Source organism: Lutra lutra, chromosome 12 (genome assembly GCF_902655055.1).
Source record: "Lutra lutra chromosome 12, mLutLut1.2, whole genome shotgun sequence".
In the NCBI taxonomy this organism is placed as follows: domain Eukaryota; kingdom Metazoa; phylum Chordata; class Mammalia; order Carnivora; family Mustelidae; genus Lutra; species Lutra lutra.
The window spans coordinates 17,275,681-17,287,400 of NC_062289.1; the positions used below are offsets into that span (position 1 = coordinate 17,275,681).

At 45.7% G+C, this 11,720-nt stretch overlaps 1 protein-coding gene and 1 long non-coding RNA gene across 6 annotated transcripts in view; one reads left to right on the forward strand and one right to left on the reverse strand.

The window, feature by feature from the left end:
• The window catches only part of LOC125081670 (uncharacterized), a 65,877-nt gene that overhangs the window by 49,940 nt on the left and 4,217 nt on the right, over positions 1-11,720 (reverse strand). The window contains exon 3 of the long non-coding RNA XR_007121773.1: positions 7,394-7,518. This is a non-coding gene — a long non-coding RNA (uncharacterized LOC125081670). The remainder of the gene's footprint in view (positions 1-7,393; positions 7,519-11,720) is intronic.
• Positions 1-11,720, forward strand: part of ALPK2 (alpha kinase 2) — a 115,241-nt gene that overhangs the window by 29,717 nt on the left and 73,804 nt on the right. The window lies entirely within an intron of this gene.

Consider the following 11,720-nt stretch of genomic DNA (forward strand, 5'->3'; position numbering starts at 1 on the left):
CTCAGGTCAGGGGGTTAGGGGTCGGGGGGCAGGACTAAGAACAAAATTTGGTTTGGGAACATGTGTCCTTGTCCTGGCCAGCACAGCCTTATTTTCTCCCTCTCGTGCCCTCAGCCAAGGGCCTCCCATGAAATTTGCCTCTATCTTTGCCCCATCATGCCTAGGAGCTTTCCATATCTCTGACTCTATCCCCCTCCTCACCTTACTTTTAGTTCCTTGTGAGCCTTGGACCCTGAGCCTTCTCTCTGCCTACCTCCAGACTGCATCACTTCTGAGTGCCTGGTCTGCCCTCTCCCTTCTCCTGAGTCCTACAAGTTCAGGCCAGTCCCAGCACCTCAACCTCTCAGTTCCTAAGACTTAATCCAAATGATTTCTTAGTGTCCGTTTGTAGTCCAGCCCTCCTCCCCTCTCTCCCACGCATCTTTACCAGCAACCCATCTGCCTTCTATCCCTGGAGACGGGTTTGTCTTTTCTATAATTTTATATAGATAAGATCATAGAGCATGTTCTCTTTTGTATCTGGCTGCTTTTGCTCACCATAGTTATCTTCAGAATCATCTGCATCCTTTCCTGTGTCAGTAGTTCCTTCCTTTTGTCATTGAACAGTGTTCAGTGTTTCATTGTTTGGATCCACCAGAAGTTGTTATTCTGTTTACCTGTGGATGGACACTTTGGTTGTTGCCAGTCATGATGCATATTTATTTGTATTTGTGTTTATTGTGAGCATCCCCCAGCTGGAATGTAAATTCCACAGGAGCAGAAATGCGTCCAGTATTCCCTGCTGTGTCTCCAGGGCCTGCTCTGTGCCTGGCTGTCATCAGACGTTCAGTAAGGATTTATGGGATAAATTACATAATGGATTCAAGTGCTTTTGTTGTAGTCTCCACAGTTTTGCCAAGAGAGCGGGAAATACTGATAGGGTTCAGGCACACTTCCTCAAAATATGTCACCTTGGCATACAAAATAATTTAAGCTGAAGGAATTATTTAAAATGGCGAGAGGAGGAAGGTCCTTGCCCTCCACCCCCCCACCAACAGTCCTCTCCCTGTTTCTCTGAAACAGGTCATAAAACTCCTATGTGAAAGGTACATTCCCTGTGCCAGGAGGAGAGAAGCCATTTTTATCACCAGATACAGGGAATTGGGGGCGAGAGATCTGTATAAACAACCTTGGCAAACTCATTCTTACCTTCTAGTTATTTCATCATTTGCTACCTCTAGCCCAAACCCCTTTGTCTTATCAATTCTTCACAAAGTTATTATTTCTTTGCCTAAAAGGTATAAAAGCTTTCTGTTCTTGTCACTTCTTTGGGTCTTCATTCGCTTGTGAAGGCTCTCTTATATGTGTAAAAATTCAATAAAATGTGTATGATTTTCTCCTGCAAATCTGTCCTCATCAGTTGAATTTTCAAACCCATCCAGGGACACTAACAGGGTTGAGGAAATTTTTTCCTCCCCTGCAGAACCATTCCATGGTTCTTCCCCATGAACATGGGGGCCTGATTTGAATTACTGTGTCTTGGTGGTCAGCTGACTATGACTTTAGAGACTGCAGTCTAAGGGGATCGTTATATAATTATAAAAGTCCTCTCCCATGCCCCCAAGAGCTGTAGGAGCAGGCAACTAAGTCAACAACCCCTGGGCCCATTTGAGCTCCAATGAGTCTGAGCTTTTGGTCATTATGTGGCTGCCCCCCTCTCTGTCCTTGTCATTTCCCACTCCCTGGATTGCCATGCCAGTGGGGCAGGGGTTCTTCCTCCTCCCAGCCTAGACCAGCTTTCCTACAACCTGGGGCTACTCCTCCCAGGTGCCCTGTGGCTCCCTGCTTTCATGCTGGTTGCCAGGGGCCTCATCTACTTACCCACAAGGTCCCAGGACATAGGAGTGAGGCAGAGGCGCACTGAGATGGCCCCAAAGAATGACAGAGAGGGACATCACCAGCACCAAGGCTGCAGTGCAGCAGCAAAGAGAAGTGACCCAATTGTCCTGGTTTCTTGCCTCCCAGGAAGCTTTTTTTTTTTTTTTAAATTTTTTTTTTTAATTTGACAGAGAGAGAGAGATCACAAGTAGGCAGAGAGGCAGGCAGAGAGAGGAGGAAGCAGGCTCACTGCTGAGCAGAGAGCCCAATGCGAGGCTCGATCCAAGGACCCTGAGATCATGACCTGAGCTGAAGGCAGAGGCTTAATCCACTGAGCCACCCAGGTGCCCCTCCCAGGAAGCTTTTGAGAGAGAAGTTCTCAGGTCTGGTTTTGTGCAATCCCCCTTCCTAGGGTGCAGTGGTTGGTTTTCTAAAAAAGCAAAACTGGCTGCAGCATCCACAGAGCTGCCTGCGAGGGCAGCCTGTCAGGCACTTATTGGGAACTCAGCTCCAAGTGAGCAGTGAGTCAAGTGACAGCTGATATTTTTCTAAGAATTCAGTAAAGGGACTTTCACTTTTTAGAAACACTGGTGTCCTGAAGCTAGAAGCGAACCTAAGACCTTGCTCCTCAAAAGTTATTTCAGAGCAGAAGCAGCAGCCACCGTCCCCGGAGCTCATTGAGAATGCCCAAGTCCTAGCCCCCACCCCCGCCAATCAGATTCTGCATTTTAACAAGGTCCCAGGGGATTCTGTGCACAGTGACACAAGGAAGCCCAGCTCTAAGGATTATCCCGCTCCTGGCTCTTTGTTACACATGAAGAACTCTAAAAAATATGACACTCAGGTCCAGCACCTAAGAAGGGCTGAGGTGATTGGTCAAATCCCATTGATTTTTTACTTTATAGATCACCTAAGGCCCAGAGAGGTCATGGGACTCATCCAAGTTCTTAACAACTGGTTAGAAACAAAGCCAGGATCAGAAGCCAAAAGTTCTGTCTCCCAGCACCCACAGGTCCTATTATATTACTCACTGCATTTCCCTCTACCAGAGCTGTCCTCCAAAAACAAAATCTACTAACATGTGTGCTGCAGTATAACTCAAAAAGAAGTGATCTTGAGAACTGCCTTCAAAGATCAAGATTAATGGAGGGCCTCCTGTATGCCAGAGCCATTCAAGACCCTGGGGACCCAGGAGGGAGCACAGTGAAGTCCTGATCTGATGGGACAGGGATAGAGAAGGAGTCGTACATTAGTTGCACCAGCAAAACCAGTAGTGTCAGGTGACAAAGAGTAGAGGAGGGCAGGGAAGGGATGGAGTCTCAGGAAAGAAGGTGTTTTCTGCTGAGGTGCCATAGCACAGGTGGGAAGGGTAAGAGTGGGACAGTGGGGAGATTATCCTGTGGCAGAGTGTGCCCTTCAGAGGGACCAGAAGGGGCAGAAGGAAGCTGGAGGTGGGAGCATTCAAGGTCACTGTGGCTGCAGAGAAGACAGGGCAGAGTGAGGAAGACTCACAGGCAGCAATGCCATGATCCAGACAAGAGAGGAAGTGGCCCAGTCCAGGACTGTCCTGGAGCAGGTGGCAGGAAGCCACCAGGTTCTGGATTTATCTGCCAGGAGTTCCTGCTGGATTGGATGCAGAAGAGGAGTGAAAAATGGGACTCTGACGTGTGCCCTATGAATGATTAGTAGAATGGAATGATGAATTTTTTTGGGACAAGCAGGTTTGAAAAGGAAATTCCAGAATGTGATTTGGGGCATGCTGGGCGTTTGATGAGTTAGCAGCACTGGTCTTGCAGGATGTGAAGTTAGCTTGCTCTTACAAAAGAGCTTTGGGTCCTGCAGTGTCAAGGGGTGTGTTCTTGGTCCTGCGCTCAAGATGCCATGTCTCTCATAGATGGATTTACAACTTAACATAGGAGTTTTTCTATTGTCACAATGTACCTTGAGATTTTTGGACACATTCTGGGTATTACGCTAGCCTGGGTGCGGGGTAGGGACTGTTTCCAACTACCTTTGAGTTTTCTTTTGATAAGAGGGTTCTGTTGTCTATTAACTAAGCCTGATGGTAGTAATGCTATAATTGTTTGTTTGTTTTTTCTCTTTTCTGAAGTCAGTTGGCTTCTTTCTTATTTAAAGACTATCTGGTTAGCCACCACTACACCCAAAGGCTCAAAACGCTGTCAAAAGCTTAATGCTTTTGTGCCAAAAAAGAGCCAAGAAATCACTCCTGATACACGCCAAGCAAAGATTCCCTCCTCTTCCATCAATTTACCAGCTCCCCTACCTCTTTCACGACCACACACGGGCTAACATCCTTTTTAGCTCAATGCCTCTGAGCTCTGGCTCCCCTTTAGAATCACCGAGGAAGCTTCAAAACCACCCGTGGTGAAACTGGTCACCCTTGAGATGCTGCTTAATTGCCTTTTTTGGTAGAGCCCTGACCCTGGTATTTCTCCCCCTTTTAAATATTTCACTCTTTAGAGCAGTTTTAGGTCCGCTGCAAAGCTGAGCAGAAAGCACAGTTTCCATAGCCGTCCTTGACCCATCCCCATGTGCAGCCTCCCCCACCGTCAACAACCCCCACTGGGGTAGTAGCGCAGTTACTAATCAGTGAGCCTACAGCAGTCACCATCATCACCCAGAGTCCACGTGTTATGTTAGGACTCACTGTTGGTGTCGCACAGCCCCTGCTTTTCAATGACCACGTAATGACACGTATTCAACATTATAGTAACCTAACGAGTGCTTCACTGCCCTAAAAAGTCCTCTGGCCCTGGTACTTTTAGAAAGCACCCCTAGTGACTCTAATGTCCAGCCAGCCCTGAGAGCTCCCAATTCCCGGCTTCCTGTGCACGGGGCCCTGCTGTAAACCCTTCTAGGAATAACCTCCTGTCGTCCTCATGTCATCCTCTGGTGTGGGTCCAGTTACAGTACTTTCGTAGCTTGTCCATGTTGCACAGTGAGTGGGCAGCGTGTGGACCCAGGCAGTCTTGCCCCTAAGTCTGCCCCTTCCCCCTTGTGCTGTACTGGCTTTGCAATCTGCCTCTCTTCTCTGCTCAGAATTACACTTGGGTGATGGCGAAAATAGAATTTCCACTGCCGTTCACTCATGCACCATGCCCCTGAGCAGAACTCTGTGCCTTTCAGCCCCCAGCTCCTGTCCTTTAGGGCCCTCTCCCCACCAGCTCATTCCTTCACTGTCCCTTACACACAATCTGCTCATTCCAGCTCTGTACGTCTGCCAGGAATGCCCTCCCCACTTCCCTACCAGCCAAAATTTAATCCTTCCTACTACGCTCAAGTTCCATGCTCCTGGCACGCTGTCTGAAGATCCGGGCCACCCTGACCTCTCCCCTCCTAGCACCAGAAATGCTCCCTGCCTCAACTGTGCCTTTTGGGATTCAGTGACACTAGAGTTTGCAAATTGGGTATTGCTCCCCATATGACACCTGAAAGTCTTACCTCTCTGCAAAATTGACAGCCCCCTGGGGAAGGAGACAAGTCTTATGCTGTCAATTTCTCTCCCCTGGTTTCTGCCTGTGGTCTCGGTGTAAGTATTAATAGTGTCCCTTTGCATCCTCAAAACTATTGTGTTTAAATAATAAATAATGAAAGTGGCCCTGCCTTTTAGCCCACTGTGCCCTCAGTCTCACCTTGAGGCTGTTTCTTCTGCCTGGAGTGATCAGCTCCCTCCCCAACCCCAGCCATATACCGACTTTCTTGCCAAATCCTACTGTGTATTTCATAGGCCTGCTTCAGCTTTTTTTTTTTTTTTAAAGATTTTATGTATTTATTTGAGAGAGAGAGTGAGCAAAAGAGAGAGAGCACAAGCCAGTGGAGGGGCAGAGAATCACACTTCTGCCTGATTCGAGACTCAATCTCAGGACTCTGGGATCATGACATGAGCCAAAGGCACTGGCTTAACCCACTGAGCCATCCAGGTGCCCCTGCTTCAGCTTTTGAATATCCAGGAAACCTTCCCTCATTATCTTGCACCCCCGACCCGAATCTCCATAATTGATTGGATTTTTAATTGCCCTTACCACGTACCGTCCTGTATTGTAACCGTTGGTATATCTACATCATTTCTCTTATTGGCTGAGAAGCTCCTAGAAAGGGCCTAGGAATTTACCATCTTTATTGTCTACACAGAGCCTAATATAGTGCCTTACACGTCGTAGTCGTTTCTTATAATTTTTTAACTGTGTTACATAAGACGCTCACATCTTCCCAGGGCCTCAGTTCCAACATCCATGAACTAAATCATCTCTCTATCTGTCAGGGTCTAACCAGGAAGACAAAAACTATCTTCGGGGCACCTGTGTGGCTCAGTCGGTTAAGCATCTGCCTTTAGCTTAGGTCATGATCCGAGGGTCCTGGGATGGAGCCCCATGTTGGGCTCCCTGTTCAGCCAGGAGCCTGCTTCCTCTCCCTCTGTCCCTCTCCCCACTCATTCTCTCTCTCTGTCAAATAAATAAATAAAATCTTAAAAAAAAAAAAAAAAACCAAACCAACTATTTTCGAACATTCAATGTGGGGTTCTACAGGGGAGTGATCCCAATGCGGGTCACCCAGAAATGAGCACCAGTAGGACGCCACCATTCCCTAGGCTGCTTGGGTGAGGGGAGGTGGTAAGGCAACTAGTTCTGGGTTACAAGGCAGAAGCTGGAACCCTGTGGGCCTGTCCTGTGGGACCTGGAGCTGCTGAAGAGGACAGAAGGAATGTCCTCCTAGAAATCCCACCTGTGGGTGACTTTTCCCTTCTCCCCACTCTCCAATCTCCTGCCTCCCTGTGGTCCAATGCAGAAGGATGCCAGTGGCCCCGGGAACCGGGGAGTCTGGGCCTAAAGGGTCAGCACCAGGAGACAGAACAGAGCAGGGAAGGGAGCAGGGGTTGGGATAGGGAGGCAGGTGGGCCCAGGAGCCGCACAGTTCCAAGTCCCCTTTCAGTCTTCACACTCGTGGTTCAATAAATCCATTGGATAAATGAGTAAATTGGTAAATGTATATGGAAACTCCTCATCGGTGTTGAAATGTATCTCACTGCTTATAGAAAATACGATCAAGCAGTTGTGTGTGTTGCTAGTATTAGAATTCTCCTATCTCTACAACAAACTTAGCTTGAGGGCATGGAAAAACCCAAGGCTTTCTTATTCCTTTAGTCATTCTGAATAATTCAATCCATCAAATTGATAGTAGCAGTTAGGCAAGTAATAAGATACAGACAGTCTGTGTAAGAGAATATTTTGACCTTCACCTGGCGCTGTGATGGCGGCAAGGACATGGATGTCATCATATATTTACTGAGCCAGATGCTCTTCCTGCTCCCTGCTGCATGGGCAGGCAAGGCTCAGAAAACCCACAGGGCGCGGAGGGGGTGGGAGGCCTCCAAAGTCCCCCCACCCCCCACATTCCTGGCTGCCCTGGTGAAGACACTGCTGACATTTTGTTCCCAGATATTGTTTTCCTCCCCTGGAAAGTGGCACATAGTAAAACAGAACAACACCTGAAGCCCAGAAAGGATTTCGTGTCTTACCTCCAGCCAATAGCTTGAGCTCTGGCTCCCACAAACTCTGTCCTTGGGGCGTCTGGTCAGATGCAGGGTTTGTTCCAGCAATTTTAATCTTGTTGGGAGAGTTTTCTGGGGAGCAGAGGAATGACCTCCAGGAGACAAAAGGGAGAAGAGAAGCAACCTGAGCCGGGGAAATCCACTTTTCAGTCCACATGGGAGTAAGTCGTTCTGTTTTATGTGTGTCAGTGGAGTGGGGAATGAAGAGGTAGATGATGGAGTGAGTGTGAAAACCCAGCCCCCCAGGGGGGCAGTAAGGGTGGGGATTGGAATGTAGGGATTTCAAAGACGATCTGGACTGATAGGTCTGTCATGCCGGTAGCTAGAGAAAAAAAAAATGATTCCTTCTCTTCTTTTTGCACTTGTTACATTCTATTTCCCAACCCCCTATTTTCATATTCTTGCTTGCTCTGTGCTCTCAGTTCTCACTCACATTTATAATCCTTGTCCTCCTAGCACAAAACAAACCATCCTAAGTTGGCGAGATCCCAAGGAACTTCTAAGGTTGGCACCCTCCCTTCCACTCCTGGATTGATGGACCCAACCTTCTCCTGCTCCAAATTAAATCATGGAGCCCCATGTACTGAGCATTAAATCAGAATCTCTAAGGGGTAGTGGGACCCAGACATAGGTCTTCTTCCTCTTACTAAATCAGGAAATTGAGGCCCAAAGAGAGGAAGTCATCTGCCTAAGAGAGCCCCTAAGTGATTACAGTGAGCAAAATGTCAGCCCTCCATGCTGCTGCCCACTGCCTCCTCTGCCAGCTATTTGCTGTGAGAAAATTGCTGAGAGCATTTTGAAGCTTCCCTTGGTGAATAGCTTTAATTAGTGGTTTTCAAAGTGTGGTCTATGGACCCCTAGGGGTCCCAATGACCTTTCAGAGAATCCGGCAGATCAAAACTATTATCACAAAAATACTGAAACATTATTTGTCTTTTTCACTGTGTTGACATATGGAGTGATGATAAAAAGCAAAGGATGGGAAAACTGTTGGTGGCTTAGCGTGAATCTAGGCAGTGGTTCCAAGTTATACTAGTTGTCATAGAATTCTTCACTGCCGTACAGCTGCGGTTAAAAACAAACCAAAACCCAAAACATTTCACTTGATATGTTTCTGATGCATCAGTAAAAATTGTTGATGTTATTAAATCTTTTTTTAAAAGATTTTATTTATTTACTTGACAGAGATCACAAGTAGGCAGAGAGGCAGGCAGAGAGAGAGGAGGAAGCAGGCTCCCCACTGAGCAGAGAGCCCAGGACCCCAGGACCATGACCTGAGCCGAAGGCAGAGGCTTTAACCCACTGAGCCACCCAGGCACCCCAATTTCATTAAATTTTGAAAAAGCCCTTTAACTGCCCTGTAAGGAAATGAGAAATATGCTCAAAACATCTCTGCTGGATTTCCTTGAGAGGATAGTCATCTCGAGGGAAAGCACCTGTATGATTGTTTAAGTTGCAAGCTGAACTAGCCGCTTTTTCATGGAGTATAATTTTTGCTTGAAAGAACAATGGACAAATGATTCTCAAGCCTCAGATATGTGGTGAACATCGTCTTAAAAACAAACAAAGTAGACCTGCCACTTCAAGGAAAACTGAAAGTATTTGTTGCTAGTGATAAAAATCCAAAGTTTTTAAAAAGATACAAACTTCCAATTATAAAATAAGTAAGTCCTGAGGCATGGCGACTATAGTTAATAATGCTGTATTGTGTATTTGGAAGTTGCTAAAAGAGTAGATCTTTAAAGTTCTCATGACAAGAAAAAGAAATTTGTAGCTATGTGTAGAGATTGACGTGAACTAGATTTCCTGCGCTGATCATTTCACAACGTATGCAAACCTTGAATCATCATGTTGTACACCTGGAACTAATGTGGTGTTATATGTCAGTTGTACCTCAATTAAAAAAAAAAATCCAAGCGTTCAAGCTATCACTACAGTCCCTTCTCTGAACTATGAACTTCCACTTTCTTCAGATATTCTTTCTGCCTCTTTCATCTCCTTCTGGGACTCCCTTTATACATATGTTGTCTCTGAGATTCTGTCCACTTTTTTTCCATTCGTTTTCCTTTCTGCTCTGAAAACTGGGTAATCTCAATCCATCATCTTCAAGTTCACGGACTCACCTCTGCTCTTGAGCCCTCTAGTGAATTTTTCATTGTCAGTCATTATACTTTTCAGCTTCGAAATTTCCACGTAGTTCTTACAATTTCTGTCTCTTTCCTGAGACATTGTTCTCACATTTTCCTTTCGTTGTTTATTTATTTTTTTAAGATTTTATTTATTTATTTGATAGAGAGAGATCACCAGTAGGCAGGCAGAAAGAGAGAGAGAGAGAGAGAGGGAAGCAGGCTCCCTGCTGAGCAGAGAGCCCGATGCAGGACTCGATCCCAGGACCCTGAGATCATGACCTGAGCCAAAGGCGGTGGCTTAACCCACTGAGCCACCCAGGAGCCCTCCTTTCGTTGTTTAGACATAGCTTCTTTTAGTTCTTTGAACATACTTAAAATAGTTAATTAAAATCTCTATCTAGCATGTCCACAGATGGTTTCTATTGTTTGCTCCTTCCCTGCCCCCCAGCCCTATATGGGCCATGCTTTATTCTTTCTTTGCATGTCTCTAATTGTTTTGCAAAGACTGGACATTCTAAACAATATAATGTGGCCACTCCAGAAAGCAGATTCTCTCCCTTTCCCACCATTTGTTGTTGTTCATTTAGTGACTTTTCTGAGCTAATTCTTTAAATCTGTATTCTTTGTTGTTTGTGATCACTGAAGTCTCTGCTCGGTTAATTTTGAAGGAGATGTCCTTAGATGCCTGGAACCAGTAAGTCTCCCACTTTTTGTTGAGGAGCTCTGTGCACATGGTGGGGCATGCCTTCAACACTTAGCCAAGCAGTGGAAAACTCTGTCTTAGCCTTCACTTCCTGCTAGCACAGAGCCTTCAGGTCAGTTAGAGTTGAGAGCTTAATGTTTTCTCAGGTCTTTCCTGAGCATGCATATAGCCCTGGACAAGCTCACAGCCATACACCTGCACATGGCCCTCTGGATTCCCAGAAACATGCTGGAGATTTTCAATGGCCCCTGTGGACATCTCATTCCCTAGCCTTCCCTTTTAATCTTTTTGGTTAGCCTGTTGTTTGTCTCACCAGTTATCTAGTGCCTCAGGCAGCCATGATGTTAAATAGTTGCCTCTGAATATTTTCCGAACAAATGTCTCAGGGAGAAGGTTGTTCCTGCTAGTTGAACTCTGAGTCTGAACACATAAAAACAGTTCTGTGAGTGTGATTGTTCAGGGAGCCACCGGACAGGTCTGATGACAATTCCCCGGGAATGGGGCTTTGCAGTTCTGCCCCTTCTGGTGGCTGCTAGACTGCTGATTTTCACCAAGATTGTCAACACTTGGTTTACCAGACTCCGTGGAGATGAGGATGAGGGGTAGGACAGGGAAAGTGACACCACCAGAAAATTTGCTATTTTTGCTGAGATTCAGCCATTTTTCTTGAATAAACCCTCCTCAGATTTTCCAACTGACTTTCAGAATTCTGAAAAAGCCGATTCAGATACATTTTGCCAGCATTCTTATTGCTTTTATGGAGGAGAAATGTTCAGAAGTTCTTTACTCTGTTCTTTTACTGATGTCCTCAGCCCTTCCAATTAAGTTGCTCTGCCAAGCAACTTAATTGACTTATATTTTTATGATCAATTAATATTTGTATTATTTCCCTAACTAGAAATTTCAAAAACTTATATCCTTCATCAGAACCTTGACAGTTTCCCAATACTTCCAAATTATCAGTAGGAATATTAATTAATGTGATTTTAAAAAATGTATAATGGGGCACCTGGGTGGCTCAGTGGGTTAAAGCCTCTGCCTTCGGCTCAGGTCATGATCCCAGGGTCCTGGGATCGAGCCCCCACATTGGGCTCTCTGCTCAGTGGGGAGCCTGCTTCCTCCTCTCTCTCTCTCTGCCTGCCTCTCTGCCTACTTGTAATCTCTGTCTGTCAAATAAATAAATAAAATCTTTTAAAAAAATGTATAATGAAGTATGTTAATGTTTAGGAGATCTCACGAACTAAGTTCCTTCAATTGAACAATATATGATGTTACAAAATCACGTCTTAGTAAAGATGCATGTAAAATGCAGTCAAAGCCAATGGATTTTATGTAACTTGCTGATAGGGTTTCCGATCCGACATTGCAACCACTCTTGGTATAGTATCAAAGATTTTCCACAATCATATGAAAAGACTATTAAAATACTTTTCCTTTTCCAACTACATATCTGTGCAAGGCC